A 7,858-nucleotide genomic window follows, 5' to 3' on the forward strand; every position below is an offset into this window, starting at 1 on the left:
GCAGCATGAATTGTAAATAAAATTATATTTTCCTGACTAAAATATAGTAAAATTATTTGAGATAATAAATAAGCTATAGACAGATTTATATAGAGACACAAACTAAGAACATCTGGAAAGCCCTTTTCTTTAATGTAAAGTCAATACCTCCAAAAGAAGGGTTATGAGGTGTACTGTCAACAACCAGAGGGTGGGCAACTCATAAGTAACTCATAGTAATTATCTCTGTGAAAACCAGAGTGTATAAAGCAATTCATAGAAGCAATAGAAAATGTGATTGAATTCTCTGGAAAGCAAAATAATTTACTTACAGTATTAGTAGCATTATGTTTACATATATACGTGGATACATCTGGAATTTGTCTTTGATGTAAAATACTTCTTGATAATACAGTTCAATAAATGTCAAAGAGACTCCCAGCTAGCTTTATTTAAGCCCAAAGTCACATAAAACTGAAATGTGATTTAATTTATTTTATAATTTCCTACTACAAGAAGAAATGACTATCCAGAAATTTACACAAAGCTTTTGATACAAAAATTCACCTATAAAACCATGCGTCATGGGCATGGGTCTGGTCATCAGACACAGAGAACATGAAACAAATGGAAGGAAGGTTGCTTATTGAAGTGTAAAGCAGAACAGGTAAAGGAAGGCTCATGATCATACATGTGACATATGAAAGTTACATACATAAAGAAAAACTCATTGTTTTGTCCTAGAGTAATATCTATTCAGTCATCTTAAACATTGATGCTCTTTCAACTGTTGTTGACCTCCAACAATTAAAAACAAAACAAAACCAGAACACTTTCTATCCCTATGCTGCAGAGAACTTTATCCTACTCAGAATAGAGCATACATACATACATACATACATACTTAGTTGAGTATATAGGTTGAGTATATAGCTAGCATACATAAGGTCCTGTCTGTGATGCCGACACCACATAAAAGCCATTTGTGGTGGCACATACCTGTAATACCAGCACCCAGGAGATAGATGAGGAGCACCAGATGTTCAATGTTATCCTTGGCTATATAGTGAGTTCAATGCCACGCCGGTCTACATGAGACCCTGTCACAACTAAAGGGAAAGGGAATGGCTCAGGGGTGAAAATAATTTTCGGCACAAAAATGAGAACCTGAGTTTATCTCAAGCACTCATGTAAAAGCTGGGCATGGTGGCATGAGTCTGTAACCATAGCACTGAAGGGTGGTGACAGAGCAAGAAGTTTATGGGTCGTGCAGTCTATCCCAAACAGTGAGTTTCAAGTTCATTGAGAGATCTTATCTCAAGAAATAAAAGGCCGTGAATCAATTGAGGAAGACACCCCAATGTTATCTTCTGGTCTACACATGCACCTAGACAGCTGAGCACAGTTATGCACATGTATGTGCATTCCCTATGTATTATATAGGATTTCTATTGCTGCCATGAAACACCATGACCAAAAAGCAAGTTGGGGAGGAAAGGGTTTATTTGGCTTACACTTACACATTGCTGTCACGAAAGGAAGTCAGGACAGAAATTCTAACGGCAGGATCCCAGAGGCAGGAGCTGGTGCAGAGGCCATTACTTCCCATTGCTTGCTCAGCCTGCTTCCTTATAGTACCCAGGACCACCAGCCCAGGAATGGCACCACCCACCTTCCCATTGATCACTAATTGAGAAAATGCCTTACAGCTGAATCTCATGGAGGCATTTCCTCAGCCAAAGCTCCTTCCTCTCTGATGACTCTAACTCATGTCAAGTTGACACACACAACTAGCCAGTACACCCACTGCCAGACTCCCACCACACCCCCAACCTCCCTCCCCCCCACACACGGAAGAGAGATATAGAGGAGAAAGAATAGAAGAGAGCATGCGGGCCTCACCCTCCCTGGGGAAATGAGGGGATATTGGGGGGGTTGATGGGAAGGCATGGGAGGAGGGGAGGGAAACGGAATGGGACCTGGAATTGGCATGTGAAGCAACCTGGTTTCTAATTTAAATTTAAATTTAAAATAAATAATAAAAAAGAAGAGAGCATGCATTATTGAAAGATTAGTAGCAGCAGGAAATTCACTGAAATATAAAAAAGTAGAAGTATCAACTGCACTGACCTTAATAATAGCAAATTAAATGTTTTGTGGTTTATAATGCATAGCAGTGGCAGGGTTGTACATGGTGATATCTTGCTTGTACAAATAGAGCCTGTTTGAAGATCAGAGGATGGAACTTTCCACTAGACAGGTTTTAGTTTGTCTTACTTAGTGTACACATTTGAATAATTTAAGATTAAACAAGACAGATAAACCTTCACTTTGGTACCAAGAAATTCTTCTCTTGTAGCAAGATAGCAGGGAATTTGGACAAGATTAATGTAGAAAAACAGGTGAGTATGTGACAAAGAAGCAGGCAGGAGGCGATGGCCTGGCATGAAGCTGGAGCTCATTTTTCCCAACTACACGTGGTGAGTGGTGATGGGTTTTAGTGAAAGAAACAGAGCTGATACTTTGGTAGCAGATTCTTTCCAAGGTTTATATTAATGGTCAGAAAAAAAAATAACAAAGAAAACAAAAGGTCACCACAGCAGCTGAAGTTCCATCATAGATAGATCACAAGAAGAAATGACAGAGATCACTGCATTTAACAGTGTGAAAATGATAAATCCTCTTTAGTTAAGTTGACACACAACATGATTCCTTAGAGGATAGCACCTGTGCATGACTTGTGAGACATCAAGTTGTACTTCAGTGACAGGGCCTAAGTGAGTGATGGCCAGGAGATAAGAAGATAAAGTAGATAATAGGGTTGGGGTTGTGAGACCTTGTATAAGATATGTCATATGCCAAAAAAGTTTATTAAGGACACAGTTTCTTATATACTGTTTCTGGGGTGACAGTATGGCACAAAGTCAGCAGAACCTATCACATAATGGGACTAAGTCAGGTGGAAGGAAATTTAAAAATATTGCACAAGAGGAACACAGACTGAGTCCAAAGCAGTCTTGGTACTGATAACCAGAGCCCCTATGGTGGGAAGAGTTGAGTTCTCAGGGTCTGCAGCAACAGTTCCCCCACGGCCCTGGCCCCAGGTCATTGCTGGATATACCAAGCCTATACCTGGTTTAGAGAAGGGCCTGTGTTCCTTCCATACATCAAGACCTCAGAGAAAAAAAATTCTAAGAACCCAGCCCTAGGCTATAACTTTCTAAGACCCTCTCCAAGAAGCTCATTAGTTTTATAATTGATTTCATGTAAATGGTGTAGCAACAGTTATTATATAACTATCTTGCATCTTCACTCGTATTCCCCATTCATTAGAATCAAGTTGACAAGGGATTGAAATCGGTCACAAATGTCAGTATTTGACAGTACACGTTTTTACAAGGGACATGCTCCAAAGGCAGTGCACATGGGTCTACCTGCTAGCAGGCAATTTCACTGTGGAAACTGCTGTCTGTTCACCCCTAGATTCATAGCTTTGATTTTTACAGCATCTTCTCCAATCCCCATTGTATCACACTATCCTATTTTCATCTCTAAATGGAAACCACACTGTTTTATGGTCTTAGAGTGCACAGATACAATGACGATCAACTGAAATAACTTATATGGGGTACTGCATAGAGTTTAGGATTCTGGTTCAAGTATCATGGCATAACACACAATCACAGAAGCAAGGCAGTAGCTCAGTGTGCACACACTGACAGTCTTTCTTCCTCCCTACTCTTTAAGTCAAGTCTTTGGCACACAGAGTCTCTCTCGGTAAGACTGGGCATCAAATGTCAAGGGAACAACAGACTAGGAAGCTACCATTGTTTCCATCTCTGCTCAGAACTCTGTGTTCACACAGAAAGTCCTTGGTGCCAGGATCTCCAGCCTATGTTCCAAAATCAAAGGAGTAAACATACTCCAAATGTCTTGAAAGAGCAGAAGAACTAAGTGTGGCATCTGCGAAGCACCCACATCTTAGGTTGTTTTGGAAGCAATGGCTGGGCAAATGAAAACAATGGAGAACAAGGTTTCCACTCGTTCTGAGTTGGAAATTTTCAAATTTTATTTTATTCCTTTTGTCTCTAGGAAAAGCATTTGTTTTCAGGTTCATCCTCAAACTATACATGGTTGAGGCAGGAAAGAAAGACAGAGAACATCTTGGAAATACAATAATGGGGAAAGATGTCCCTCATTGTCAGTCACCAAGTGGAGCAAGAATTCTAGTTACAACTAACAACTGCTTAAAGCCATTCTCCCTTCTCTGCACAAATCCTGCAGTTTTCTAGGAATCCCACTAGAAACCCCATTCACAGGAAAATGATCTGGACTAAACCCCTACTGGTTTTGATTTATCAAATCTTAACTCCTTCCCCAGTACCTTTGAAGCTGTTTCACATCTCTTTCTTGTGAAAAAACAAAAAAGGAAGGGAAAAAAACAAGCAAGAAGGATTCATAGCAATTTTTTGAGCTATAACTTGAGAGTCACTGAAAAGGTGAAGATGGTGAATGTTATGACAATCAATTGCTTACTCTCCCTTGCTCCAGGAGGCAGCACTCACATTTGGTTATATCTTATTCTTCCCCATTACCCCTTGAGAAGCATGAATCCCCACTTAGATATGCCTTGTTTCTTTTGAGTGCTCCTTTTCTCATATACATGCTTGAACGTGCATTTAAAAAGTAATTAATAAACTCCCAAGCTCTGTACCATTACAGCAGCTATGCCTGAAATTCTTTACAGTATTCAAGTCATGAACTCCCGTTGCTTTGGCTTGAGTGGCAGTCCTTAAAGATCTGGGAGAACTCAGGCTAGTGAGGTCAACAATATGGAGCTGTATCTATGCTTCTCCATCACTGCCAAAGTGATGACTACACCAAGAGGATAGGTGCCAATTTTCTCATTAATATCTAACCATTTGAATATGGAGAAGTTTACCATCCTTCCTATGATTGTGAACATCAATACATTTAACTTTGCTCATGAAAAATAACTGGCTCTCTCTCTCTGTCTCTCTCTCTCTCTCTCTCTCTCTCTCTCTGTGTGTGTGTGTGTGTGTGTGTGTGTGTGTGTGTGTGTATGTGTATGTATGTAGACCAGAGGTCAACCTTGGGTGTCATTCCTCAGCCACTATTCTGTGTTTTGAGACAGGATTGCTCCTTGGGTTGCAACTAATTGAATAGGTTGGATTGAAAAGTAAGTGAACCCCAGGGACCCATCGGCCTCCCTAACAGCAGTGCTGGGATCACAAGTATGTGACACCATGTATTTTTATGTGGATTTGGGTTTCCTGTGGAAGGCAAACACTATTAGTGTTCCTACTCCCAGCCTTTTGGTTATGAAGTAGTTTCTACACAGTCAGTATAGTGTTGGCCAGAATTAGATTCAGAGAGTCTGGTTTTCATGTTTCTAATTCAAAATTTCTATCTGAAAACTAAAGGATTTTCTATTAGGTAAGTTTTAATGTTTTTTAGTGTTTTGATAATGATCAGCAGTTTTTAAAGGTCTACATTGGTCCCTTGAAAAATATTATCTTCTTTTAGCATTTGAGCAACTATTTGCATTATGGAAAACAGAACTTAAGTGACTCCTAAATCCCCAAGAAAAAGCTGTTTGTACATTTGTACATGTATTACCCATGGATGGATGAACACAAAGGTACTCAAGATGGATGGAGACTTATCTGTGAGGAGTAGCAGTATTTCATGATTGCATGTATATGTACAGAGTTATACAATGCTCTTTTACTTATTTTTGTAGTCACCTGGCTAAAAAAATGCACACTAAGAAAAAAATATATCACATGAAGAAATGAGCACTGTATTTACACTAATTATATAAGCATTGGGCTATCCGTATTTAAAGGCAGAGTAACAAAAGAGAAAAACTGTCATTCTCAGACATAAGGACTCTGTGTTTACATCCCCCCCTCTCTCTTAGTTTCTCTCTCTCAGTTTTTTGAAACAGGGTTTCTCTGTGGCTTTGGAGGCTGTCCTAGAACTAGCTCTTGTAGACCAGGCTGGTCTCAAACTCACAGAGATCCACCTGCCTCTGCCTCCTGAGTGCTAGGATTAAAGCCATGCACACACACTTCGGCCTTTCATGTCTCTTTTTAGGAAGTTTTCATTAAGTTTCCTTTTAGGTATTGGACATGAGGGCTTTGCTCAATGAGAAATTATCACAGGACTGAGTCTCATCATAATTAAATTCGTCGTGGCTGAATTTCTGTTGTTATTGAAGTATGTCACCACAAAGAGTAGAAATTCTCTCCAAGTTAAGAATTTGATTAACCTTAATAGAAAGATTCCTAAAGTATTCACACCTAAAACTCAAGTCAATTCTGTCTGTTATCCTATTATAGGGAGTAGCTTGAAATTATGATTATAAGACACAATCTGTGGCCTTTCCACAAGTGTTTTTCCTAGGAAATGTTTCTCAGGCTGTTACGTATATTACATATACTCACTATGGGAAGGCATCTAATCATAATGAGTCTAATTTATATGACTATATGAGCAGTTCATTTTTGCTCAGCTGAGCTAAAATTCCTTCTTCAACAAATTGAAGAATAAGCTATATATTTGTCTCCACGGGTTTGGTAGTAATTATAGAATTATGTAATTCTGAAAGTAATATTTTATGCATGTGTATATATACACATACATAACATTTTTATATGTTATATATAACATACATATGTATATATAAAATCTTACTTCCCGAATATACTCACATATATGATACAGAACATGTATAGGGTCACAAATCTAAGGAAAATATAAGTAGATGCACTAGAGAAAAATCAAGCAGGAAGCAGAAAGTAAGAAGCTGGAGATATGCCTTACCACTAAGGACCACAAACAGCACCTAGAGTCAGAGCCAACAAGATGCTCAACAAGCAAGGACACTTGTTACTGAGTATGATGGCTTGAGTCCAAACTCTGGCATCCTTATGGTGGAAGGAGACAGCCAAATCTTGCAAGTGGTCCCCTGACTTCCATGTGAGTGCACGGCATACACATACCCATCCATCACACACATAAATACGTAATAAATAGACATAAAATTACCATGTGAGGAAGTGAGCACTGTATTTACACTATATAAACTTTAGGGTATCCATATGTAAAGATGGAGTAGAAAAAGAGAGAGACTGTCATTCTCAGACATGAGGCCTCTGTATTTACATTATGTCTCCTTTTAGGCAGCTTCCCTTTTTGGTCTTAGACATGAGTGTAACATGATAAATAAAAGCCCAGAGACTGATATTGGGGTTCAGGCTTCAAGTTGAAGATCAGAGAAGCAAAGCAGCCAAGTCAGTAAATCTTACCTCTACTTCAGCTGAAATGGCAATCCTGTCTCCATGAATCCTCAGAGGCAAAAAGCTCTAAGTTCCTGTCTCTTCCAGCCTTTTATTCCTCTCTCTGCCCAGCCATATCATTCCTGTCTTCACCTCCCTAGTGCTGGGATTAAAGGCATGTGATCCCATATACTGAGATCACCTTTGTGTGAGCTGTTTCTTTTAGTGCTGGATCAATTTTGTGTAGTCAGGATGGACTTGAACTAACAGAGACCCGTCTACCTCTTAATCCTGAGTCCTGGGATTAAATATGTGTGCCACCACTGCTTAGTTTCTATAGTTGAGTAGTACGGCTGCTGGGATGACAGATGTGACTCACCAATGCCTGACCTCTATAGCCTGTGGCTAACTTTTCTTTCTGTACCCTTAGGCAAGCTTTAATAAATCATAAATAATATATCACCACCCACGAGGCCTTTGCCCATGAACTGTGTTCAATATTCTTGACAGTTTTAATGGAATTCTCTATTAGAGGAAATTGTGTGAGATGAAGTTTGTATCAGTACCCAAGATAA

The 7,858-nt window shown here is 39.3% G+C and overlaps 1 long non-coding RNA gene across 1 annotated transcript; it reads right to left on the reverse strand.

The window, feature by feature from the left end:
• Positions 1–282: 282 nt before the first annotated feature.
• On the reverse strand, positions 283–1,546 carry LOC121142904. The gene is made up of 2 exons (XR_005880040.1): positions 1,500–1,546; positions 283–1,088 (listed from the first exon to the last, which is right to left on the reverse strand). It is a non-coding gene; the product is annotated as an uncharacterized LOC121142904 (long non-coding RNA).
• Between the last annotated feature and the right edge of the window lie 6,312 nt (positions 1,547–7,858).

This window comes from Mesocricetus auratus, unplaced genomic scaffold (genome assembly GCF_017639785.1).
Source record: "Mesocricetus auratus isolate SY011 unplaced genomic scaffold, BCM_Maur_2.0 Super-Scaffold_100010, whole genome shotgun sequence".
NCBI lineage: Eukaryota > Metazoa > Chordata > Mammalia > Rodentia > Cricetidae > Mesocricetus > Mesocricetus auratus.